The 27,279-nt window shown below is 41.2% G+C and overlaps 1 protein-coding gene and 1 pseudogene across 2 annotated transcripts in view; one reads left to right on the forward strand and one right to left on the reverse strand.

The window, feature by feature from the left end:
* Nucleotides 1-1,729: 1,729 nt before the first annotated feature.
* LOC101679731 lies at nucleotides 1,730-5,973 on the reverse strand (annotated as a pseudogene).
* Nucleotides 5,974-6,832: 859 nt separating this feature from the next.
* Nucleotides 6,833-27,279, forward strand: part of CEP83 (centrosomal protein 83) — a 134,505-nt gene continuing 114,058 nt past the window's right edge. Inside the window, exon 1 of one of the 2 annotated variants that reach the window (XM_013054201.2) lies at nucleotides 6,833-7,303. The gene's annotated coding sequence lies outside the window, so the exon portion shown is untranslated. The remainder of the gene's footprint in view (nucleotides 7,304-27,279) is intronic. The other variant, XM_004748538.3, reaches the window with a different exon arrangement.

The raw sequence follows: 27,279 nt of genomic DNA on the forward strand, positions 1-27,279 counted from the left end.
AGGGAGGAGGCAGGACAACAGCAGATCAGGAGGGTCTTTTGCTGCTAACCCCACTGGGGAGGAATTAAGGTAACTCCTTCCTGAACCCACAGCCTGGCCTAAGCAGGGCAGCCCATCTCTACCCTACATGCTTCTGTCGGTAATAACTGTCACCCTTGTCAGACCTTCCCCGCCTCAAGGTGGGTTCACCATAAGGCTGAATATAAAAGTATGAGTATGGGGCCCCAGCCACAAATACCCACAGGGTCCCCTCGTTAGAGGGCTAGTCCCAGGAGGAGGCTGCTACTGTACTCTGGCAACCACAGCACTGAGGAATGTGGCCCACTGTTGTCAGAAAAGCTGGAAATCCAGATTTGTATATGAGCCCCTGATTCCCAAAGGTTGCAATTTATTCATGTTCTCGCAAAAACATTTTCAGGAATGATGTAAGTGGGTAAAAATTAGAGCCAGATCAGGTAGACTGTGGAGTGTGACCCCACAAACCCTGCAGCCTGCTTGCTTCCTATCTTAATTTCCACATCAAATCTGAGGTACATGAATCTGAACTTCTGGGGTCTTATCTCCTCACAGGACATTTTTGGGATTTTTTTAGCCTAAAAGATAGTAATCTACATTTATTCTTGTTCTTCAGGATAATTTTTGTCTTTTTTTTTTTTTTTTTTTTTTAAAGATTTACTTGGAGAGAGACACAGTGAGAGAGGGAACACAAGCAGGGGGAATGGGAGAGAGAGAAGCAGGCTTCCCAAGGAGCAGAGAGCCCCATATGGGGCTTGATCCCAGGACCCTGGGATCATGACCTGAGCCAAAGGCAGATGCTTAATGACTGAGCCACCCAGGTGCCCTATTTTTTGGTCTTAAGCTAAAAGGATACTTAACTTGGGGCAGTCCTTCTCTTATTAAAATATTCCAGTCACACATTATTACAAAGGTAGCACCAAATCAAACTGACCGAGGGAGCCACCAACAATTAGGGGGTAGAGAATTCTGAAAAAACAAAAGTGATAACTGAGAAGCTGAGTGGTTTTCCTCCTGGGTCTTTGATGCCCACACTCAGCTCTTCCTCCCTCCTTGGGCAGCTGATAGGACCTGCCTCCCAGCCTTTTCGACCTTTAGCTCTTGATGTTTCCGGTGACGGCAGAGAGCCCTGGGTCCTGCTACATTGTGTGCAGGGCTTCCTGGGCTCCAGGGGAGTTGGCCCTGTTCAGGCGCTCCTGGTATAGCTCCTGCATGTGGGCGCTGATATAGGGGCTGCACGACGAGGTCAGTGTTGATACCTTCCATCTGCCACAGCAGCACCTTGTCTGCATGCCCATCCTTGGTCTAGGCTGGACCTCTGTCATTTAAACATCCACTGGTCCAGGCAAGCACTTCCACCAAGTGGCATGGCAACTTGCCCTTCTCCAGCTCCAGAACCATATCCTGGATGTTTCGAAAGCAGTACCCAGAAGCAAAGCATAACAAAACCTCCCCATTCTTTTCAGCGGTGACCTCCTGGAAGTCTTTGCTCCTCAGGGTGCAGCAGGTGACCTCCCTCACATCCTCATGAAACAGCTGCTGGGCCACAGGTCTGAAGCTGTGTGCCAGATATCTGCTGGTCCCAGCTCCATCGTGGTGTCAGTGCCTCACCTTCTCCTACAGGCCTGAAAACGGGGTATACGTGGCAGTGTCATTTCACCAGAGGTCACTTTGCTCCATTATCTGAACAATTTCACCTGAGATTAATACGCACTCAGTCAGTACCCCAGGAACCATGGGAAGCTATGGGAAAATCTTCTCGAAGGGCCTTCAGCTTATTATAACAGAGACCATAATAATGTGGAAAATCTTGTCTGAAGCCAGGTTCTGCTGTCTGGTGAAGTAATCTTTCACCAGAGAGCTCATGATCTGATGGGAAGACTTGGTGGTATAGAGGTGGTGGTGGTGGTGGGGTGACAGGGTGGCCCAGCACACGTTCCAAGTAGGGGACCCAGCTGGGATAGGTGGAGGTGAGCTTGGGGAACACTGGCTCTTCCTCACTGTGCTAGTGGTATTGAGGCACAGGTTCTTTCTGACTCTCCAGGAAGCTGAAATCCCCAGCTATCCTATCAAAGACAGTGCACACCCCCAGACTTTTGAGGAAGCCATAGCATCTTCTGGATGCATCAGTCACACTGATGCAGAATTTACTAGCAAAATAAGGCAGAGGCCGTGGATATATCGGCACTGCCAGCGCCTTGGGCTGTGAGATATCACATTTCTTAAGGTTCAGAACGCAAAAGAAGTCCTTGGTGTTCTGCTGGGAAACCTGGATCCCTTCCTCCTCAGTCACACAGTTGTCACACACCGATTACTCAGAAATATCTTGGTATCAACCAACTTATGGAATCTTCTTCCACATATGGTGTTCACACTTCATTGGTAGCCGGGCAGGTGTGGGGGCAAGGCTTGGCTTGAGAGGCACACCAGGAAATGTGGTTTTTTCACTTTCTTGATAGTGTTCTTTGAAGCACAAAATTTTTAAATTTTGATAAAGTATAATTTTTTTTTCCTTTGGTTGTTTGTGTTCTTCGTGTCACATCTAAGAAACCATTGTTATGCCATGAAGATTTATGGCTATGCTTTTTTCTGAGTTTTAGTTTTAGTTCTTACGTTGAGATCTTTGCTTCATCTTAACATTTGTATTATGTATAGGGGTCCAAGTTCATTCTTTTCCATGTTTTCCCAGCATAACTTTATGAGAGGACTGTTCTTTGCCCTATGGAATTGTCTTGGCACCTTTGTCAAGGTCAATTGACCATAAATGTAAAGGTATTATTTACGGACTCTGAATTGTATGTATATGTATATTATATGTATATATATGTATATGTATATTATATTGTATTATATGTATGTTTTTGGCAGTACAGCTGTGTTGACTACTGTAGTTTTTTTGTAAATTTTGAAATCATAAAGTCCAAGTTTTTCCAATTTTTATGCATTTTATTATTTTGTTACATTGATTACATCAATTATGTTTTGTTACATTTTTACATTGATTAAGACCTTCAACATACCCCTGAATAGAAGTGGTGAGAGCAAACATTCTTAGAATCTTACATTGTTCCTGAACTTAGGGGGAAAAGATTTACTATTTCAACACTACATTTTTCAAAGATGATTGTTATACTAAGGAAGTTCCTTTCTATACTTAACTTGCTTAAATTTTTTTTTTTTTAAGTGAATGGGTTTGAATTTTGTCAGATGCTTTTCCTGCATCTACTGAGACCATTGTTTTATTTTTCTCTTCCATTTTGTTAGTGTAGTGAACTAACACTGACTTTTCAGTGCTAAACCACACTTTCCTTAGCATCACATCCTTTATATTGCAAGGTTCAATTTGCCAATATTTAATTAAGCATTTTATCATCTATATTCATGAGGGTTATTGGTTTGTAATTATTTTGTAGAATGTCCTGGTCAAGTTTTGATATCAGGAGTATATTGGCTTCATAAAATGAGTTTGGAAGTGTTCATTTCTGCTTTATTCTCTGAAATCTATAGGATTAGTATTTTATCTTCTTTAAAAGTCTGATAAATTTACTGGTGAAGTCATCTGGCCCTGGAGTTCTCTTTGTAGGAAAGTTTTTGATTAGAAATTGCATTTCTTTAATAGATATCGGTCCATTTATCTTTTCTTTTTCTTCTTGTGTCGGTTCTTTTTATCTTTTTAGGAATTTGTTCATTTTACTTAAGTTGTCAAATTTATTGGCATAAAGTTGAACTATCCCTTAATATTATCTGTATAATTCATTAGCATTTTGACTGCTTTAAAAGTAAAATTTCTGCATAAAAAATAAAATAGATGACAAATAATGTATCGGGGAAAACAAATATATAACATATGGCAGAAAAGGATACATATTATAGGAGCAAATAGTCTAGTGACAGAAAGAAGGAATTATAATTCAGTGTGACAAATACCATGAGAAGTACACAGAGAACAAAACATAGCATGGATACAGTGGCCAATTTAAGAAGTCGGAATCATCATGTCCAAGTGATGAGTTACATTTACCAACTTGAGGTAAATTAATATCATCAAATGTAGGATACTTAAAAAGCTGAGAATTTAGCTCTCAGATATAATTATTTCACATTGGTCATCTAACTATGGGCGTCTACAGTCAACTGGCTCCCCCTTCACTGGCTTTAATTAAAAATAGGGGCGCCTGGGTGGCTCAGTGGGTTAAGCCGCTGCCTTCGGCTCAGGTCATGATCTCAGGGTCCTGGGATCGAGTCCCGCATCAGGCTCTCTGCTCAGCAAGGAGTCTGCTTCCTCCTCTCTCTCTCTGCCTGCCTCTCTGCCTACTTGTGATCTCTCTCTGTCAAATAAATAAATAAAATCTTTAAAAAAATAAAATAAAAATAAAAGTTTTTTTTTTTTTGTAAACATGATACAGACATAAAAAAATTCAAACGAGATAAAAAAAATCCAAAAGACAAAATAAAAATCACTTGTTTTTTGGCCAACATCTCTCCAGATCTTTTTGTATATTTATACACACATATATATTCATGTCAAGAAGATGCTGTTCCTGCTGATTTATAGTCTACTTTTATGGGAGGGCCTATATGTTATGAACATATTTTCATGTAAATAAAGATTCATCATGTTATTAATAGCATAAGGGTATTCCATTGTGCACATGCACGGTAATTTAACTAGCATCCTAGTGATGGCACTTATATTGTTTCCAAAAACACTTATTACAAAAAAGAGAGTGAGGAACATCCATATGAATGTTTTCCTTATGAATGGACCAGGAAATGAGATTTTGGGGCAAAGGCTAATGAAATTTTGGTAATTAAGACTGTCCCAATTTCAACCTTAACATCAATAGTGCACAATAGTAGTTGTAACCCCATATCCCTATATATGCAGAGGGACAAAAAGGATCTGTTTGGAATGTAGAACATCTTTTTCATTTAATTAGATGTTTGTTTTTCTTGATTTAAATATGTCCTATTGATTTCCTTTGGTAATTTTTTTGTGGTGTTTTGGAAGCTTTTTTAAAAATTAAAGATTGGAGACAGCACACATGCATTCATGGGGTAAGAAGGGGGTGAGAAGGAGAGGGAAGAGGGAGAGGGAGTGTTAAGCAGACTCTGCACTGAGCACAGAGCCCACTGAAGGGCTCAATTTCACAACCCTGAGATCACAACCTGAGCTGAAACCAAGAGTGGGATGCTTAATAGACTGTACTACCCAGGCACCCCTTAAAATTGATATTCTATGAGCTCTTTGTATATTAGTATTTTTCCTTCTTTTTCTGCAAGATACAAATGTAGTTTCCGGTGGTTCATTATTTGTATATAGAAGATTACAACTTGTATATAGATTATCATCTTCATGTTATTTTTTGTTATGATTTCTGTTGTTTCATAGTTAGCAAAGGCTGTTCTGTTCTTCATCCAATTTTTTCTGTTATGATTTCCGTTTTTCATTTCATAGTTAGCAAAGGCTTTTCTCACCTCAAGATTATACAAATACTCTCCTTGATCTTCTTATAGTGTTTTTTATGGCTTCATTCTTTACATTTCTTTAAATTTTTGATTCATCTGGTATTTATTTGAGAAAGGAGATCGAGGGCCTGTCTCCATTGGTTGTTATTTCTCAGATAATCTTTTCCCCACTTAGCAGTGATTTATAGCATATAGTTTACTGATGACCACCAAGACTTCTGGAGTTCAGAAGTCTGGCGTCAACATTTACCAGTAATGGCTCTGGGTAATGTTCTAAAGTCAGATAATTGCACCTGGCTTAGTGTTAACTAATACAACCTGAAAAAGGCCTCTTGTACTTGATACCTAAATGCTCAGCAAATGTGAGCTCGTATTATTAAACACTTGTACAAGGTACAGCAGTATGCTTCTGGATTCTATGTTCTGTTCACGGATACTGTATCCCACACCTTTGTAATCCATGTGCTGACACTCCATTAGCCAGCGCATCCTCTCGTGGAATGGCTCCTCTTTCCCCATTTCAAAAAAAAAGATGGTCCCCCCCCAAAAGGTCCTATCTGAGTTGCCTTTCCAATCACGGCTACAGCCTATGTAAAAATGAGCTGTGCTTTACAATGCAGGAGAACCGCCACCCCAACCCAGGTCACTGAGCAAACGTGGGAAAGGAAGAGCGCCTGTTTCTTCCACTACATATTCTTAGAGACTGAAACCACCTTATTTCAGCCCTTGGCATAGAACCGACGCTCTCAAAAACTGGTACCTTCTCTTCCAACTTTAGTTTGCAACCTCAAGATAAAGAGCTCACAATGTTATCCCCAGTGGGCACCCTCACTCCCGAGCAGGATGCGGGGGGCGGGGAAGTATTCACCCCGGGGGCCCTGGTGCTGACCCGGCCGGTTCCTCCAGGCAAGCTGAGCGGACTCGCCGCTCGGGAGCTCCTGCTCCCAGGCTGACGTGGCAGGCAGGCGACTCCAGAATCATGAAATGTGCACGATCGGGGACGAAGGCAGAAGCAGGACCTCCTGCTCTGGGCGAAGAGCCGGCAAAGGGAAGCGCGAAAAGGGGGGAAAATCCCCCTAGAAACCTAGCGCTGCGAGGAGGCGAGGGAGACCGGCTCCTCGCTCAGCCACGCACTTCAGTCCGGCTGGTTGAAGCACGTGCCCGCTCTCGGCTGGAGGGATCTCTGTGGCCCCCCGGCGCTCCGCCGTAGCGCTGCCTCCACCCGGCGTTCCCGCCGTGGTCGGCCGTCGCTCCCGCTCGAACTCCGCTCGTCTCCTCCCTCTAACGGCTGCCGACCCGGGCCGGCGTCCGCGGCGCCGGTGACGTCGGCGTAGGGGCGGGACTTCCTGGCTCGCGCGCCCTCAGGACTCGCGACCGACGCGCTCCGCGGGGCTGGACGGGCGGCGGGCGGCGGGCTGAGGGTGGCGTGTCGGCCGGTCGGCAGCCACTGGGCCGCCTCGCTACCCGGAGACAGCCCGTCCACCCGGGCGCAGCGAAGCTCTTCCCTCCACCGCCGCCCTTTCGGTCCTCGGAGCTCTCCAGGGAAACCTCACCTTTTCCCTGGAGTGGGAGTCCGAGGGGCGCGCTCGGCCCTGCTTTCCCTGCTCGTCCTCTTCAGCCTGCGCCGCGAGCGGCTGCCCGCCGGGCCAGCACCCCGCGTGTGGAACTTCACCCCTTAGCCCCAATGCCGGGGCGAGGAGAGTCGAGCGGGTGCCGGTGGCTGGAGCTGTGCCGGTGTTCCCAGGTGGCGAGCGCGGCCACAGCCCCGGGCGCTGTTAAGTTTTACGCGCGCAAGTCGCAAGGACTGTGTGTGAGTCTGGTACGTAACCTCTTTTTGTGGGGACGCTGTCTGGTCCGTAGTTTTTTGGGATGCTCCCCTTTTCTAAACAACTTGGCTTTGAATGTTGTGTTGTTACTTTTCCTGTAAAGTAATTGGAGCGGGTGTTAGAAATGGAGGCGCTGAGACATGTTCGGTGGCGAGTTAAGTGCACATGAAACTTCTTAGGGACATTTTTTTTTTTTTTCCCTTCTCCTTTGTTTCTTAAGTTTATGTATGTATGTAAATAATCTCTGCACCCCGTGCGGGACTCGAACTCACCACCCGGAGATTGCGAGCCGCGCGCGTGCTCTTGGACCTGAGCCAGCCAGGCGCCCCTTTTGGGTGTTTTTGGATGCACTCTAGCTTGGCGCTTGTGTAGCTAGTTTAAGTGACTGGACGTGTGGTACCACCAGTTTCATTTGTGATGAAAAAACTGTGCTACCGTTTTCCAAGACCCCGCAGACAATTTTAATTCCAGAGATAAGGTCTAGACGGAGTAAATGAATGCCTGGCTTAAATGGACATTTCGATAAATCCTTATACCAGCTTTTGACCGTAATAAATGGGCACTTAGCTCTTAAAAATGCCCACTGCCAAGTATTTTTAAAGCCTTAAGTTACAGTTACATTCCTTGTAAAGCTGTTTTGGTTGTGAAGCTGTTTCAGTGAAGGCTCAGAGATGTCTAGGATGGCAAGAAGCTTGTTCTTAATTTCTTATATATGTTACAGTTGATAGTGTTTAGACTCTGAGCAGAGAATACTTGAGATCTAAAACTGAGTAGGTTGTGAAAGCAGTGCTTCTGTCACCCAGCAACGTCTCCGTAAACAAGTCCAATACTCAACTAGAATATAATTAAATGTAACTATCCTGCAATTAACCGGATTCAGAATTCTGTAAATTCATGGGTTTAGCCTGTAGGTGGTTTTAGTTAATACGCACCTTCTGTATTGAGTTTTGATTTCAAAATCATTTTGTGTGGAATTACTAGAATGTTTTGAATATTCGTGTCATACAGGACTCTTCAAAGTGGCAAGTAAGTGGCTTTGAGTTACCCTTTGGTTATATAGGACAGTGTATGTCCAGTATTCTTTCTTTTGAGTATTTTCTAACCAGATGAAGTGTGCAGGCTATATTCAGGAATTTTTCAAATAAGAAGATAATACCAATTTAGGGCATAGTGTGTTGGGAGATTGAAACACAATCTACAAGTGGCTTTTAAGCCTTGGTCAAGCCAATAACCTTACTCTTTCCCTGCTCATTGAACCCTTATTGATACAATTTGTATGACTGTATGGCAGTAGTTTTCAGAGCACTTTTTCATGATTTTTTTTGAGTTCTATAAACTTTCAAGTATGTAAGAAAGGAAGTGAGAACATTTGAGACACTATGAGACTGAATGACTTCTTTGAAATCAAACCATTGGTAATGGGAATTGGAACTTGAAGTTGCATGTCTTACTACATTGCAAAAATCTGTTGACTTCATTATAGTTTCCTCCCCCTTTTTCTTTTCCATATGCTGATGTTGAAGTAATGAAATATTCAAGAGTTGGGCAAGACAAGCAGAGAAGAAAAATCAAGAATGACTCATGTTGTATAATAAAGTTCTTAGTAATCGGAAGTCAGTATTTTGTAACATGGAAGTTCTAATTCAAGAAGTTTAGAAGAATGAAATCTTAACGGAAAGATTAGTTAATTGTCAGAATTTTTTGTGTGTTTTCTAGGTACTATCTCTGTCTAAAGTAATTGAATTTTATTTTAATTTTGTCATACATAATGTATTAAGTTCAGTGATTTTTTCAGATTGTCTAATCTGTGTGTACTTGTAGGGCATGTGTGTATGTACATTTGTAAAAAATTTCCTGAAGTACTTTTTTCTACCTAAAGTTCACATTTCTTAATCTGAACTCTTCAAAATTTCCTCTCAGTCTGCCATTTCATGTTCATGTTCTTCATAGAAAAACTGTGTGTCCAGAATGACTTCCTCACTATCCTCTAAAACTCCTATGTGCTTTCTCCCTTTCTTCCAAGCCTTTGTGTTATTCTGTCTACCGTCCTGATTTCTTTCCTTCTTTCCTAAAATCTGAATTGTTCCTTTTCTATGAAGTTCAACTCCACTGTAATCTCTGCCGGGGAGGAAAAGTTCTCTACTCTTAGAGTCTCTAGCTGGCCTAAGAGTTAAATTGACATAAAACAGATTAACAGAGGAAAGCATACAAGTTTAAAAAAATTTTTATGTGTACTTGGGGGCCTTCACAGGAGAAAGAAGACTTGAAGCAACCAGAGCAGAAAGCTTTTTTTTTTTTTCTTAAAGATTTTATTTATTTATTTGACTGAGAGAGAGAGCACACGTAGGCAGAGAGCGGTGGGGGTAGAGGGCAGGCTCCCTGCTGAGCAGAGAGCCCGATGCGGGGCTCTGATCCCAGGACCTGAGATCATGACCTGAGCTGAAGGCAGAGGCTGATCCCACTGAGCCACCTAGGTGCCCTGAGTAGAAAGCTTTTATATCTTTTAGATAAAGAAACAATAAATTTGTGTAAAAAAGACAAGTCATGAATTGTGGGGAAGTGACTAGGAAGATAAAGATTAGTTTAATAAGGCTTGTTTGTACATATTTCTTGGCTTTGATTCCCTATCTCTGGGAATAAGAATGTCTTCTTCACTTCTGGTACAGAGTTTTTTTCTTCTGGGATATTTATTTTCTATTTTCAGGAAGAAAAAGAAGGGTCAGAGTGCCTCTCTTGCATTTGCTGTTTGTTAAGTTTTTTTAACTCAAAATAATGTGCCAAAGTGGAATATTTTAGGGTAACACGTTCTGAACTCTTTCTTCTCTGAAATTCTATAGGATGTTTTTATTAGCCATTCTCATCTGAAACTTTATATTGCATTTTATCATTTTGGATATATATGCCTTACCTTCCTAATTAGATTGTAAGCTCCTTAAGGGCAGGATACCAGATCTCACTGATGTGTATCCTTAGTATCTTCCAAATAGAAGTTGCTGAATAAATGTTTCTTAGAGATGAGGAATGCGCATTTGTACTTTTTCCCCCTTTTATAGTGTAGTAGAAGTAAAAGACAATCTTTGAGAGAGTAGCTGAGAGAGGAAGGGCAACTGTAAATCACAAGAAAGGGAATTAAAGAGCATGAATTCATGGGGATTGGAAGGAAAGTTTGTATTCCTAGAAAGTGTGATATTTGAGAATTTCCCATGACAGTATCAGCAGTAAGAACTCTCTCAGGAATGCTGGCACTACTCTCAAGTGGGCTTGGGGAGTTTGGTCAGTTTCCTGGTTCTTCCTTAGTAGAATCTTGATTTTAAAAACACTTCCCCAACTCTCTCCTCTCTCTACCTCCTCTACCTCCCTTATATAATCCCTTTCTCCCTATCTCTCCATTTTCCTCTATTCTATTTTACTTTTTTCCTGGTCAGGTCTGATTTATGAATTATGTCAGTACTTTTATTTGGCCCTCATAAAGTAATAGTTATCTTAATTTTTATGTTTTTCCATTGAGGCTGCCTCTGTAGGTCATGGAGAGATCACAGGCTGTATAGTCTAGCTAGTCTAGCTAGTCCAGCTTTTTTTTTTTTTTTTTTTAAAGTAACTGAGATATAATCCAGTAGTAAAGAAATTAAGAAAGCAGGATGTGCCAGTTACTTGTTTTCTGTATATTATAACTTTAAATTTATTTTGCACTAAAATTCATAGAGATGGGAGGAACCTAAACCTATCCATTTCATTTTGGAATGTGCCCGTCACTTCCAAAATATGTCTTTAAATAAATTCTGGGTAATTTTTGTAGTCTTGCTGTAAATCCTATGTCTGATGCTTATGACAGGAATTGTTTCATTTAAAGGTATAAACAAGTAGAGTCTCAGTATTTTTATAAATCCTGGTTTGGGTCATTTGTTTTTTTGTAAGCTTGCTATCCTAGCTTCTGAGTTGTTGCCCAGTAACACAATTGCAGGATAACATAGCAACCACTGAAAACGTTAGCAATGGACTATAGGGATTTTTCTGCTAAGTTGAAGTGCTTATCTTTAGCATTCACGTTCAATATGTTTTTCACCTCTGAATCACATTTTGGTTTAAGGCAGACGCTTGAGATATTGTTAAAGAGCATATGATATAATTAGATATTTTTGGAGTGCTGACAAATTGTAACTTGCACATTATTTTTCACATACAGATGTGTGATATATATTGAATTATATATGAAGGATATGTGAAAAGACTGGTTAAATTAAAGATTAGTCTATGTTGAACAGAACAACTATTAAGTAATAATTAATATCTGAGTTACCTACAGCTGACAAAGCCAGCAAAAGCTGGGGTGGATGCATTTGAAATGGTTCTTCTCCAAATAATATTTTTATGTTACTTTTGGAGGTTAATGGGAAGCTTAGATCAGTAAGCATGAACTAATAGGCATTATGATTTTGGGGAAGATTCAGGAGATGAAGACTTGACTGAGTTAGTCACTTAACTTTTTTTGGCCCGTTTTCTCTTTAGAAAAAATAAATTACTGAAAGTGTTTTTCAGAGGTAGTGTGTTTACAGTTTATTTTTCATTAATTTTTTAAAGGTTTGTTTTGGATAGTGCAAGTGCATGTGTACGTGGGGGAGAAGTGGCAGAGGGTGAGGGAAAGAGAGCCTTAAGTAGACTCTGTGCTGAGTGCAGAGTCCAACATGGGGCTCAGTCTCATGACCCTGAGATCACAACCTGAGCCAAAGCCAAGAGTCGGACACTTGACAAATGAGCTACCCAAGTGCCCTATATGTTTACAATTTAAAGCACGTTTAATTTCTTCTGTTTATTGGTTTAGTCAGTATTTGAGTGCCTGTCATGGGTCTTGCACTATACTAGGTACTGGGAAGATTGTTAATAAGACATAGTGCCAAGTCTCAAGCAGTGCCTGGTGGGAGAAAATGAATGGTTATTTAAAATTTATATGTAGTTATTTGTAATATAAATCGAAGGTGCTATAAAGATAAATGAGAGTGTAATTGGTGGCATGTTGGAAGGACACCTGACCTAGAACTGCAGAGAGAATACATTATAATTAAGGAAATGTCAGATTAGAAGTATGTAAGTGTAATCTGAGTGTATACAGGTAAGTATTAAACCTAACCAGGAGGGAGTTAACGAATCAAGTAAAATTGGGGAGAAGTTTCTCTGAATTGGAGAGAGAGAGAGTCAGAAGTCATCAGCAATACTGGTAATTCAGATCCTGGGTGTAGGTGGGATTGCTAAAGAGGATGTGCGGAATCAGAAGAGGGCTGGTGAACATCACATGTAGTGGGTAGGTGGAGAGAGAGAGTATGGAGGAAAACCAGGAAAGGGTAGAATCCTGGAAGCCAAGAGAAGAATGCTTATCACCTTTAGTTTTTTGATTAAATGAAAATTGTTAGTCAAGAAACATTGTGTAGCACTATAAATGTAAACCCATCTATACAAAGATACTCTCTACAGAGATGTGAACTTGCAAATGGTGATAGGTCAAGTCTTTGGTTAGCATCATAATATAGAGAAAGAATCTATGGTTGACCTTTGAACAACATGGGGGTTGGGGGCTCCCAAAACTCTACTTGTGATTTTAATTTGCATTTCCCTAAGTATGAATGATGTTGCATTTTCTGTGCTTATTATTAGCCTTTTATAAGTCATCTTTGGTGCAATTCTATTCAAATCTTTTGCCCATTTTTAACCTCTGTTTTTTTTGTTTTATTATTGAGTTGTAAAAGATCTTTATATATTCTGTGTTAAAGTCTTTTATTAGAGATATATTTGCAAAGATTTTCTCCCGGTCTGTGGCTTACTTTTTCTTATATTTGTGTCTTTGAAGTACAGAGGTTTTTTTTTTTTAAAGATTTTATTTATTTATTTGACAGACAGAGATCACAAGTAGGCAGAGAGGCAGGCAGAGAGAGAGGAGGAAGCAGGCTCCCCGCTGAGCAGAGAGCCCGACGTGGGACTCGATCCCAGGACCCTGAGATCATGACCCGAGCCGAAGGCAGCAGCCTAACCCACTGAGCCACCCAGGCGCCCCAAAGTACAGAGGTTTTTGATGAAGTATAGTTTATAAGTTTTTCCTTTTTGGGCTTAGGATCTTGATGATGTGTTTAAAGAACTTTTTGCCTGATCCAAGATCACAAAGATTTTCTCCTCTGTTTACTTTTAGCTCCTTCATTTAGATCTAGGACCCATATTGAATTAACATTTGTGTATGGTCGAAGTTTTAAACATTTTTTTTTTTTAAGATTTTATGTACTTGAGAGGGAGAACAAGTGTGCGTGCATCCATGCGCACAAGTGGGGGAAGGAGCAGAGGGAGAAGAAGCAGATTCCTCACTGAGCAGGGGGCCCTACCTGGGGCTCAGTCCCAGGACCCCAGAATCATGACCTGAGCTGAAGGCAGATGCTTAACTAATTGAGTCACCCAGTTACCCTAAAGTTTAAAAAAAATTTTTTTTATACCAACTGGACATCAAATTGCCCTATCATTATTAAAAAGGCTGTTCTTTTTCCCTTGAATTCTATTGGCATCTCTATTAAAAAAATCAGTTGCTTATATCATAAGGGTTTATTTATAGTCTCAATCCTGTTCTATTCATCTAGATTCCTATCTTTACTCCAGTACCACACTGCCTTGGTAACTGTAGTGTTATAGTAAGTTTCAAAGTGTGTAGTTCAGGGTGTCTGGCTGGCTCAGTGGAACATGCGACTCTTGATCTTGGGGTTGTGAGTTCGAGCCCCACATTTACTTAAGAAAAAGAAATACAAATAAAAATTCAAAGAAAAAAACTCAAAATAGGTAGTGTAAATCTTTCCAACTTTTTCAAAAGTGATTCCAGATTCTTTCCATTTACATACAAAATTTAGGACCCACTTGTCAGTTTCTACAAAAAACATCTGTTGTGATTTGATAAGATTTGCATTGAATCCATAGATCAGTGTGGGAAAAATAGCTAACTCAAGAGTCTTCCAATTCATGAATATGTTATGTCTCTCTATTTAGGTTTTTAATTTCTCTCAATTTTTTTTAGTTTGCAATATATAATTCTTGCACTTTCATTGAATTTCACTGAATTTATTCTGAAGAATTTGGACACAGAGGGAGAGGGAGAAGCAGTTTCCCCACTGAGCAGGGAGCCCTGTGCAGGGCTTGATCCAGGACCCTGGGATCATGAAGTGAGCTGAAGGCAGACGCTTAACTGACTGAGCCACCCAGGTGCCCCTACTTTATGTCATTCTTGATGTCTGCTGGTTTTATTTATTTTTTTAAACCTGGCTTCCTGTGTCTGCATACCTTAGTGTTCAAGGATTGGTCAGAAGTTGTGTTCAGACAATTTGACTATTACAGGGAATGCTTAATACTAATATGGCTAGTACTGCTGATGGATCTAAATGAGGGTAACAGAGTGCGTTCAGACACCAGTCATTTTTAGGCTTGCCCTGGCTTTTACTTTGCACCAGCCTCTCTTGCCATATGTATAGCTTTGTTGGCCAAGGATGTGTGAGTGCCATGGACCTGCTTCAGTCTCCAGTACACAGTCTTAGTGTAACCTGTAGTAGTAATATTTTATTGAGTCTCCCTTGCCCCCCCCCACCCCCCAGCTGTCTCAACCTCCAGAATTCCTGTAAAATCCCCAGCTAGCCTGCTAGTTTGTTGCTTGCCACATAGAGTCCTACAGACTCAGGCTAAAGGTGCCACTGGCTCTCACAGTTAGGTGACCACAGAAATCTCCACTTTAACTCATGGTGCATCAGATCAACAGATTACCCTCCAGCAGTGGTGATCCTGCTCTTCCCAGTTTGCCTTACCCTTGTTAAAACTCCTACACTTACAGAGGTGGGAGGAGATGGGAGTAGCCAAGGGTAAGATTGCTGTAGACTCATGTCCTACCCAGTTGTTTCATGAGTAAACACTTTTCAGTTTGTTGAATGCCTTTGATTGAATTCCACATCACTGAAATGGTTGTTGTTTGACTCTTGTGAAGAGTATTTATCAACCTGCTCATTCTCTCATGCTGGAAGCAGGAGGTCTTTTTTTTTTTTTTTTTTTTTTTTAAGATTTACTTATTCTAGAGAAAGAGGAGAAGGAGGGAGAGTGTGAGCAAATATGAGTGGGGGAAGGGCAGAGGGAACGGAGAGAGAGAATCTCAAGCTGACTGCCTGCTGAGCACAGAGCCCAACTCCAGGGTGAGCTTATGACCCTGAGATCATAACCTGAGCCAAAACCACAGGTGGGACACTTAACTGACTGAGCCATCCAGGTGCCCCAGGAAGTCAGTTTTCATGATTCTGTATGGAACTTTTCTCTCTGAAGGATGAAACTTGACCTATACTGCCTCTTTTTTTTTTTTTTTGGAGAGAGAAGGAGCATGAGTTGTGGGGAGTGGCAAAGGGAGAGGAGAAACAGACTCCCTGCTGAGCAGGAAGCCTGCTTGTGGGACTTAATCCTAGGACCTGGAGGTCATGACCCAAGCAAAAGGCAGATACTCAACTGACTGAGCCATCCTGGCACCCTGACCCATACTTCCTTTATATCACTCATTAATCCTTTGCACAATATTAGGCATTTATTAGTTACTCCAAATGTACTTGTTGAGTTAAATTCCATGATTTTCCTTAGGCATCAAATTATAAAGCTTTTGGGGTTGTGGAATCCCAAGACTTGTGCAATTTCTTGCTTTTACTGTCCTTTTCTTAAATGGAAGAATGCTTAATATTCATTCAACATGTGTTTATTGACTACCTGACATGTACCAGCTATTATGTAAGGTTTGGGGGTATTAAGATGACTAAGATGTAATCTTTGCTCTTAAGGACGATTTAGCCTAGTGTAGGAGATCGGAATACAAATGGCTGATTAGAATATAGTGAAGTAAATAAATTGATATGGATAAATACATGGCATTATGGAAGAGCTCACAATGACTCTTAACTCAGAATGGATTAGAAGAAAATAAGGGAAACATCTAGAAAAGACTTTCAGAAGGAAGTAGTGACTGAGTTGAATATTAAAAATGACTGAAAGGTGAGATTAGGAGATTGCATTCTAGGCAGAGGGATCAATATGAGGTGAGCAAATGTGAGTTCAGTGACCTACAAGCAGGTTAGTTTTATTAGGGTGAAAGTATATATCATAGAGTTGTGAGAGATGAGAATAGAAAGGTAAAGAGGGCTTAGATTGTGAAAGCTTTTGTATACTATGTTAATAAGCTTGAAATAATCATTATTGACGAGTTTTGCAAAACTGTTGAGTGGGATATACTTTAAGATTCTGCCGAATTTTGTTTTGAATGTTGTTTACCTATATCTTCAACCATTTTAAGTCACAATAAAAGATAAATATATCCAAATGGGCTGTAAACTGTATTTTAAAACATTAGAGACCTCCAACATATTAGCTAAAATGGAAATAAAGATCTGACATATATCTTTGGTATAAAATACTCTGAATTAATATTTTTATTTTTAATATACATGAATAAAATGACAGTCTTTTAAATATCAGAGTTCTATAAGATTTAATTTTGAAAAAGATCATTTGCTAAAATTGTTTGAATACTGCTGTTTTATTTATTTTATTTTTTCAAGATTTTTTTCTTTTATTTATTTGTCAGGCACACACATACACACGCACAGAGCAGAGGGAGAAGCAGGCTCCCTGCTGAGCAAGGAGCCCAATGCTGCACTCTATCCCAGGAGCCTGGGATTATGACCTGAGCAGAAGGCAGATGCTTAAATAACTGAATAGTGCTGTTTTAGATAAAACCGGATTACACTGATAAGGCCTTTAAGTGATGTCGTAGATGGTGATTTTGTAGAGTGGATTTGGGGCCAACAACAACCAGTTGTTTTTGTTGAATATGTTTTTGAGTATTGCATAAACTTGTGTGAAAAGGAATGGAATTTGAGGACTTCTGGGTTATTTCTTGAAGTGGAGGCTTTAACTTCAGTCTTTTTTTTTTTTTTTTTTAAAGATTTTATTTATTTGACAGAGAGAGATCAGAAGTAGGCAGAGAGGCAAGCAGAGAGAGAGGAGGAAGCAGGCTCCCTGCTGAGCAGAGAGCCCGATGTGGGACTCGATCCCAGAACCCTGAGATCATGAACTGAGCTGAAAGCAGAGGCTTAACCAACTGAGCCACCCAGGTGCCCCCAGTCTTAACTTAAGTCTCATTTTCTTTTGTATTTGGTCACTGTTTTCTGATGTGCAAAGGACAGAAGGAACCCTTTTACCTCCTCCATTGGTCTTCAGGTGGGCTTGACATTTTTCCCGTGGTTTTAAATATAATTTATGTTTGTTGTAAAATAAGAAAGGTACAGGAAATGTACAAGCAAATGATAAAATCACACCTGTCTTCCATATATAATATTTTAGTGCTTATCTTTTGTTTTTTTTCTATGCATATATAGGCATATAAATAGGCTTTTTACAAAATAAGGATTATATAATGCTGTATTTTGTAGTCTGTGTTTGTGTTAGTAGGCTTCATGCCCAGCATAGAATCCAGCATGGCGCCTGAACTCATGACCCTGAGATCCAAGATGTAAGCTGAAGTCAAGAGTCAGACACTTAACTGACTGAACCACTTAGGCACCCCTGCATTTTCTACTTCTGTAACAAACATTTCCGGATGTTATTAAGTACCCTTCCATAACTTTTTTTTTTTTAAAGAAAAACTTTACTGTGACATTTGGACCTAAAATTCACTTTTAGGAAAATTTTTTTTCCTGTAATTTACAATGTTTATTTTTAAAAACAATTTTATTGAATATAAATATAATAAATAACAAATTGTACATTTTTAAAATTAAGTTTTGATGTATGTATATACTGTGAGACTATCACCATAGTCAAGATATTGAATATATCCATCACCCGCAAAAGTTTTCTTATGCCCCTTTGTGATCATTCCCTTTTGCTCCTACCCTCTCCAGCTGCTTACTGTCTTCCATTTCCAGGCAACCATTCATCTCATTTCTGGCATTTTGACTGGTTTGCATTTTGTATAGGTAAAATCATGTAACAGGTACTCTTTTTGTTTAGATTTTCTTCACTTGACATAATTATTTTGAGATTCACTTATGGTGAGAAATTCATGATTATTGAATAGTGTTCCATTTTATGGATATACCTCAATTTGTTTATATATTCACTTTTTTCTTTTTTCAGTGTTTAAATATTTTTAATTAAAATTCAATTAATTAACATTTAATGTATTAATTGGTTTCAGAGGTACAGTTCTGTGATTCATCAGTTTTATATAATAAACAGTGCTCATTATATCCATGCCCTCCTAATGTCCATCACCCAGTTCCCCCATCTCTCTACCCACCCTCCCCTCTAGCAACCCTCAGTTTGTTTCCTAAGATCAAGAGTCTCATATGGTTTGTCTCCCTCTCCGGTTTCATGTTGTTTTATTTTTTCTTCTCTTCTCCTATGCTCCTCTGTTTTGTTTTTTAAATTCCACATATGAGTGAGATTGTAGTATAATTGTCTTTCTCTGGTTGACTTACTTCACTTAGCATAATACTCTTTAGTTTCGTCCACTTCATTGCAAATGGCAAGTTTTCATTTTTTGATGGCTGACTGATATCCCATTGTGTGTGTGTGTGTGTGTGTGTGTACCACATCTTCTTTATCCATTCATCTGTTGAGCATTTTGGCTCTTTCCATAGTTTAGCTATTGTGGACATTGCTGCTATAAACATTGGGTACACGTGCCCCTTCAGATCACTACATTTGTATCTTTTGGGTAAATACCCAGTAGGACAGTTGCTGGGTCATAGGAAAGCTCTATTTCCAACTTTTTGAGGAAACTCCATACTGTTTTCCAGAGTGGCTATACCAGCTTGCATTCTCCCCAGCAGTGTAGGAGGGTTCCCCTTTCTCTGCAGTCTTACCAGCAACTGTCGTTTTTTCACTTGTTAATTTTTGCCATTCTGACTGGTGTGAGGTGGTTTCTCATTGTGGTTTTGATTTGTATTTCCCTGCTGCCGAGTGATGTGGAGGATTTTTCCCTGTGTCTTGGCTGTTTATGTCTTCTATGGAGAAATGTCTGTTCATGTCTGCTGCGCATTTCTTGACTGGATTATTTGTACGTTGGGTGTTGAGTTTGATAAGTTCTTTAATGATTTTGAATACTAGCCCTTTATCTGATCTGTCATTTGCAAATATATTCTCCCATTCTGTCAGTTTTTTGTTGTCTGTTTCCTTTGCTATGCAAAAGCTTTTTATCTTGATAAAGTCCCAATAGTTCATATTTGCCTTTGTTTCCCTTGCCTTGGAGACATGTCCAGCAAGAAGTTGCTGCAGCCAAGGTGGAAGAGTTTGCTGCCTATGTTCTCAAGGATTTTTTTTTTTTAAATTTTATTTATTTATTTGACAGAGAGAGATTACAAGTATACAGAGAGGCAGGCAGAGAGGCAGCGAGAGAGAGAGAGAGAGAGAGAGAGCAGAGAGCCCGATGCGGGACTCGATCCCAGGACCCTGAGATCATGACCTGAGCCGAAGGCAGCAGCTTAACCCACTGAGCCACCCAGGCGCCCAATGTTCTCTAGGATTTTGATGGATTTCTGTCTCACGTTTAGGTCTTTCATCCATTTTGAATCTATTTTTGTGTATGGTGAAAGGAACAGGTCCAGTTTCATTATTCTGCATGTGGTTGGCCCATTTTCCCAACACCATTTGTTGAAGAGACTGTCTTTTTTCCATTGGACATTCTTTCCTATTTTGTCGAAGATTAGTTGCCCATGGAGTGAAGGGTCCATTTCTGGGTTCTCTATTCTGTTCCATTGATCTGTGTGTCTGTTTTTGGGCCAGTACCATAATGTCTTGATCTTGATGATGACAGCTTTGTAGTAGAGCTTGAAGTCTGGCATTGTGATGCCACCAGTTTTGGTTTTCTTTTTCAGCATCCCTCTGGCTATTTGGGATCTTCGCTGTTTCCATACAAATTTTAGGATTATTTGTTCCAACTCTGTGAAAAAAGTTGATGGTATTTTGATAGGGGTTGCATTGAATGTAAGATTGCTCTAGATAGCATAGACATTTTAGCAGAATTTGTTCTGTTCATTTAACAGTATATGTTCCAGGAGTTATATGAGGTTTTTCCATTTCTTTGTATTTTCCTCAGTTTCTTTCATGAGTGTTCTGTAGTTTTCTGAGTACAGATCCTTTGCCTCTTTGGTTAAGTTTATTCTTAGGTATCTTACGGGTTTTGGTGCAGTTGTAAATGGGATAGACTTTAATTTTTCTCTCTTCTGTCTCATTGTTAGTAACAGCTACTGATTTCTGTGCATTGGTTTTATATTCTGCCACTTTGCTGAATTACTGTATGAGTTCTTGCAATTTTGGGGTGGAGTCTTGTGGGTTTTCACATAGAGTATCATGTTATCTGCAAAGAGCGAGAGTTTGACTTCTTCTTTGCCAATTTAGATGCCTTTTATCTCTTTTTGTTGTCTGATTGCTGAGGCTATGGCTTCTAGTACTCTCTTGAACAGCAGTGGTGAGAGTGGACATCCCTGCTGTGTTCCTGACTGTAGGGGAAAAGCTCTCAGTTTTTCCCCATTGAGAATGATATTCACTGTGGGTTTTTCATATATGGTTTTATGATACTGAGGTATGTTTCCTATTTTAATCAGTAAAGGATGCTGTACTTTGTCAAATGTTTTTTCTGCATCTGTTGAGGGGATCATATAGTTCTTGTCCTTTGATTTATGCAGTGTATCACATTGATTGATTTACAGATATTGAGCCAACCCTTGTGGCCCAGAAATAAATTCCACTTGGTTTTGGTGAATGATCCTTTTAATGTACTCTTGGATCCTATTGGCTGCTATTTTGATGAGAATTTTTGCATCCATGTTCATCAGGGATATTGGTTTGTAATTCTCCTTTTTGGTGGGATCTTTGTCTGGTTTTGGGATCAAGGTAATGCTGGCTTCATATAAAGAGTTTGAAAGTTTTCCTTCCATTTCTGTTTTTTGAAACAGCTTCAGAAGACTAGGTATTCTTCTTTAAAAGTTTGATAGAGGGGCGCCTGGGTGGCTCAGTGGGTTAAAGCCTCTGCCTTCGGCTCAGGTCATGATCTCAGGGTCCTGGGATTGAGCCCCACATTGGGTTCTCTGCTTGGTGGAGAGCCGGCTTCTCCCTCTCTCTCTGCCTGTCTCTCTGCCTACTTGTGACCTTGTGTCTGTCAAATAAATAAACAATAAAATCGTAAAAAAAAATAAATTAATTAAAAAAATAGTTTGGTAGAATTCCTCTGGGAAGCCATCTGGGCCTGGGCTCTTGTTGGGAGATTTTTGGTTTCTGCTTCAATTTCATTGCTGGTTTTGGGTCTCTGCAGTTTTCTGTTTGTTCCTGGTTCAGTTTTGGTATTTTTTATGTTTCTAGGAATGTATCCATTTCTCCCAGATTGCTTAATTTGTTGGCATATAGTTGCTTATAATATATTCTTATAATTGTTTGGATTTTTTCAGCATTAGTTGGGATCTCTTCTCTTGCATTCATGATTTTATTTGTTTGGGTCCTTTCTCTTTTCTTTTTGGTAAGTCTGGCCAGGGTTTTATTGGTCTTATTAACTCTTTCAAAGAACAAGCTCCTAGTTTCATTGATCTGTTATATGTTCCTTTCTGGTCTATGTTACTTATGGGCTCTCTCTTTGCATAGAAGATCCCTTTTAATATTTCTTGTAGGGCTATTTTGGTGATCACAAATTCTTTAAGTTTGTGTTTGTCCTGCAAGCTTTTTATCAGTCCTATGTTGAATGACATCGTAGCTGTATATAGTATTCTTAACTGCATATTTTTCCCATTTAGCACACTGAATATATTATACCATTCCTCTTTGGCCTGCCAGGTCTCTGTGGATTGGTCTTCTGCCAGTCTAATGTTTCTCTCCTTGTAGGTTACTGACCTCTTGTCCCTAGCTGCTTTCAGGATTTTCTCTTTGTCTCTGAGATTTATAAGTTTCACTATTATATCTTGGGGTGTTGACCTGTTTTTATTGATTTTTGAGGAGGATTCTGTGTGCCTCCTGGACTTTGATGCCTGTTCCCTTCCCCAGATTAGGGAAGTTCTCCCCCACTAATTTGCTCCAGTATACTTTCTGCTCCCCCCCCCCCTTCCTTTTCTTCTGGGATCCCAATTATTCTAACATTGTTTAATTTTATGGTATTACTTATCTCTCGAGTTCTTCCCTCATGATCCAGTAGTTGTTTATCTCTCTTTTTCTCTGCTTCTTTATTCTCTATAATTTGGTCTTCTGTATCACTAATTCTCTCTTCTGCCTCATTTATTCTAGCAGTTAGAGCCTCCATTTTTTATTGCAGCTCATAGTACCCTTTTTTAAATTTCGACTTTGTTAGATTTTAGTTCTTTTATTTCTCCAGAAAGGGCTTCTCTAGTGTCTTATAGGACCTTTTTAAGCCCAGTTAGTTTCTTTATAATCATTATTCTTTTTTTAAGATTTTATTTATTTATTTGATAGAGAGGGAGGGAGCACAAGTAGACAGAGCAGCAGGCAGAAGGAGAAGCAGGATCCCCCCTGAGCAGAGAGCCCAATGTGGGGCTCAATCCCAGGACCCTGGGATCATGACCTGAGCTGAGGGCAGATGCCCAACTGACTGAGCCATCCACATGCCCATATAATCATTATTCTGAACTCTAGTTCTGACATTTTATATAACGTCCATACTGAGTAGATCTCTGATAGTCAGTATTACCTCTTGTTCTCTTTCTTTTTTATTTTTTAATTTATTTACTTGACAGAGAGAGCACAAGCAGGGGGAGCTGCAGGCAGAGGGAGAGGGTGAGGAAGAAGCAGACTCCCCGTCAGGCAAGGAGCCTGACATGGGGCTTGATCCCAGGATCCTGGGATCATGACCTGAGCTGAAGGCAGATACTTAACTTAATGAGCTACCCAGGCACCCTTTTGTTCCTTTTTTTTTTTTTTTTTAAAGATTTCACCTATTTATTTGCCAGAGAAAGAGAGAGAGAGAGAGCGAGCGCGAGCGCGCACAAGCAAGCACAGGCAGACAGAGTGGCAGCAGAGGCAGAGGGAGAAGCGGGCTCCTGGCCGAGCAAGGAGCCCGATGTGGGACTCGATCCCAGGACGCTGGGATCATGACCTGAGCCGAAGGCAGCTGCTTAACCAACTGAGCCACCCAGGCGTCCCTTTTGTTCCCTTTTTTGAGGTGAGTTTTTCTCTCTTGTTATTCCGTCCAGAGAAAAATAGATAAACGAGAGGACAAAATACTAAAATGGCAACAACTAACCCAGAGAAATATGTTCTCAACAAATAAGATGAGACCCAAAACAAGGGGGTGAGGGGGCTGGGGAAGAGATTATAATCAGAAATATGAGCATGATAGAGCAGTACACTGGATTCTGTGTGTATTTTGGTCTCTTTTTTTTGAAACTAGATCTCATAATTTTTAAAGGAAAAACTTAAATATGTACAAAAATAAAATTAAATATAATGAAGGATAGACTGTAACTGTGAAAATGGAAATTAAAAGACAAGAAAGAGCAATAAAGAAAAAAAAAACAACAAAAGCAAAGGAAGGGATATAAACAGGTGAACAGAACGGAACAATACACTATCTTGTGAGTATTATATGGTCAGTTTGCTAGAAGAAACTATATCTCAAAATAGTAAGGAAAGAAAAACATATATATACAAAAATTAAATACATTGGAATGATAGAATGTTAAGATGAAAAATTTAAAAAGACTTTAACAAAACAAAACAAAAAAGGAAAAAAGGGAGAAGAGAAGGGGAAAGAAAAAAGAAGAAAAACAGTAACAACAAAAAAGTGAATATGATCATACAGGAGTCATACACTAGATTTTGGTTGTATTTTGTTGCGGAACCTGGACTGGATCCTCGCAGAAGAACCAAATAGCACTCGGAGACCTTGGAGGATTGGAGGTTTGTTTAACACCGGCGGTATCAGAGGAGAATGATCTCCAAAGGATTGAGCCCTGAGCACAGACAAAGGGGTAATTTATGCCCTTCCATTTCCGCATACTTGGTACTTTTGGCATGTGTGGGACTAGGTTAGGGAGAAGAACCCAGAAGAACCCTGCAGCAGGGGCTAGGACTCCTTTGCTGACTCAATCGGCCATTTTAGAACACACATTTTCCCTTATCATTCCCCCCCTTTGATGACTCTTTAAACACCTAGTTTACAGGTTATCATTATCATCTACTATGGACTGATAGCCCTGTGAGATTAATATCTGGGCAGTGGCTTGCCTGGTAAGTGTTTTCTATGGACTTAAAGTCCTGACTCCTGAGGGATATTGTGCCGATGTTAGGCAGGGACCATGGTGAACAGATGTCCATCAGTCAGTGAGGTCTTGCTGAAGGTGGAGCTGGAGCGGGTCCATAGGGTCTGGTTGAGTTTTCTGCTGATGTGATTCCTCTTCTGACTGGGGAGACTTCTTTACTCTGGATTGGTGGACCAACGGGGTGACATCTGAGACCTTGAGGACATTAGGGGTGATTAGAACAACAGTGTGGGGCCTGGTCCACTGTGGTTTGAGGGTGTCCTTTGTCCAATCTTTGACCCAATCTGAGTCTCCTGTTTGGAGTGAGTGTACCTGAGACCCTAAGGAAATTGGTGCCCTTTTGGTGGTATATTTCTGTAGCTTATTTAAGATGGGCCCCAGTGCCTGAAGCTTTTCCCCTATTTCCTTACCTCCAATTTGATGTAGGTTCCCTGAAAGGCTTCTAGGCACGGGGGAGGCTGTCCATACACCAGGTCGGAAGGGGAGAAGCCTATTGCTGCAGGCATGCAGCAAGTGCCTAGGAAGGCTGGGGTAGCAGATCTGGCCATGGAAATTTAGTAACCTGGCTGAACTTTGCTAAGGTTCCCTTGAGGCTATGATTCATCCATTCTACTTTGAGCTTTGAGGCCGGTAGGCCATGTGGAGCTTCCAGGTGATGTAGAGAGATTTGGTTAAGGTCTGTACAATATCTGCTGCAAACGGGGGTCCCTTGTCACTGTGGATTGTTAATGGCAGACCAAGCCCGGGCACAGTCTCTCGCAGGAGGACTCTGGTTACTTCCCGGCTCTGTTCCGTCCTGGTCGGGAAGGCCTCAGTGCAACCAGAGTATGTGCACGCTGTCACTAGGAGATATTTGTACCCCTCGCTGGGCTGTATCTCTGTGAATTCTATTTCTAGATCTTCAGAGGGGTTGCTCCTATTCTCTGGACCCCAATGGGGGCCGTGGTATAGTTCAAGCATTATTCTTAGCACACGTTATGCGCCGTTCACTCGTTGCTCGGCATAGTGCCGGCAGCTCGCTGATGTAGGAGTGCTTCTTGAGGAGGGCCTCTACTGCAGTTTTTCCTAGATGAGTAAGTTGGTGGTACTCCTTCACTAGATGCCCTCCTGTTGCTGTTGGAACGAAGACACACCCGTCTGGCATCACCTCCCATCCCTTTTTAGTCAGGGTGGCCCCTCAGCCATGGCCCATTTTCTTTCTTTTTCAGTGTGACTGGGAAGAGGGACTTCTTCCAGGGGTGTCAGGGCCATTGTGAGGGAAGGAACCTTGTCCCTCCTGGCTGCAGTCTTGGCCGCTTCATCTGCTAGACGATTTCCTTGTGCTCTGGGGTCATCTCCTTTCTGGTGTCCCTTACAGTGCAGGATTGCTGCTTCCTTTGGAAGCCAGACAGCTTCAAGGAGTTTTAGTATCTCCTCCTTGTTTTTGATAGCTTCCCTGCGACAGTAAGGAGGCCTGTTTCCTTAGAGATGGCCCCATGCATGTGCACAGTAGTGAAGGGAGACGAGGAGTCAGTATAGATGTTGACTTGATTGCATCCATGAGGGTGAGGGCTCGGACTTAGGCATACAGCTCAGGGTGAGGGCTCGGACTTAGACATACAGCTCAGCCCATTGTGCTGACCATCCAGCAGTTAATGCCTGGGCTTCTAGGACTTCAGTGGTTGTGGTCACTGCATAACCCACTTTCCGGGTACCCTCTTTTAGGTAACAGCCTCCATCCCTGCATAGTGTGAGCTCTGGGTTCTTTATGGCTTGATCCCATAGATCCGGATGGCTTGCATGGACTTCATCATTTACCTCGGATCAGTCACGATTTGGCTCCCCATCTTTCATGGGGAGAAAGGTTGCTGGGTTTAATGTCCTTACTATCTCGAGGCTGACCCTTGGGTTTTGGCAGAGGCGCCCTTGGTATTGTGCTAGCCAAGAGTTGGAAAGAAAGCAGTGCCCCTGTGTGTTCATGAGGGACACAACCGCATGAGGGACTTTGACGTTAAATTCTTGTCCCAGGGTGAGCTTGTTGGCCTCCTTGATGAGTTGGAGTGAGGCTGCAAGTGCCCTGAGACACAGTGGCCATCCTGCTACCACAGGGTCCAGTTTCTTTGACAGATATGCAACTGGCCGTTGCCAGGGCCCAACAGTCTAGGAGAGTACCCTGAGCACTATCTTTTCTTTCTCAAGTACAAAGAGATTTGAAGGGTTTTTCTCTATCTGGTAGGGCCAGAGCTGGAGCCTGCCCCAGAGCAGACTTCATCTCAGTGAAGGCAGCTTCTGCTTCCTCAGTCCAGGCAGGGGGTTTGCGATCTGGACCTCCTACAAGATCATAGAGAGGTTTCGCTATTGCTGAGAACCTAGGGATCCAGATGTGGCAGAATCCTGCAGCCCTTAGGAATTCTTGTACGACTTTTTTTGTCCAAGGCCAAGGCAGAAAGATGATGACTCTCTTTCTGTCCGGCCCTAATTCACTCTTCCCTTGGGTGAGGGGGAAACCAAGGTATTGGATCTGTCTTTGGCAGTTCTCTGCTTTCTTCCCTGAGACCCTGTATCCCCAGTCTGTCAGAAGCTGTAGGAGGGCCTTGGTGCCCTTATTACAGTCTTGTGTGTCACTGGCAAGGAGGAGGTCACCCATGTACTAGAGGAGGGTATACCGTGTGGCCTTTCTTGGGAAGCTG

This window comes from Mustela putorius, unplaced genomic scaffold (assembly GCF_011764305.1).
Source record: "Mustela putorius furo isolate JIRA1106 unplaced genomic scaffold, ASM1176430v1.1 tig00000788_pilon_pilon_pilon, whole genome shotgun sequence".
Classification (NCBI taxonomy): Eukaryota; Metazoa; Chordata; class Mammalia; order Carnivora; family Mustelidae; genus Mustela; species Mustela putorius.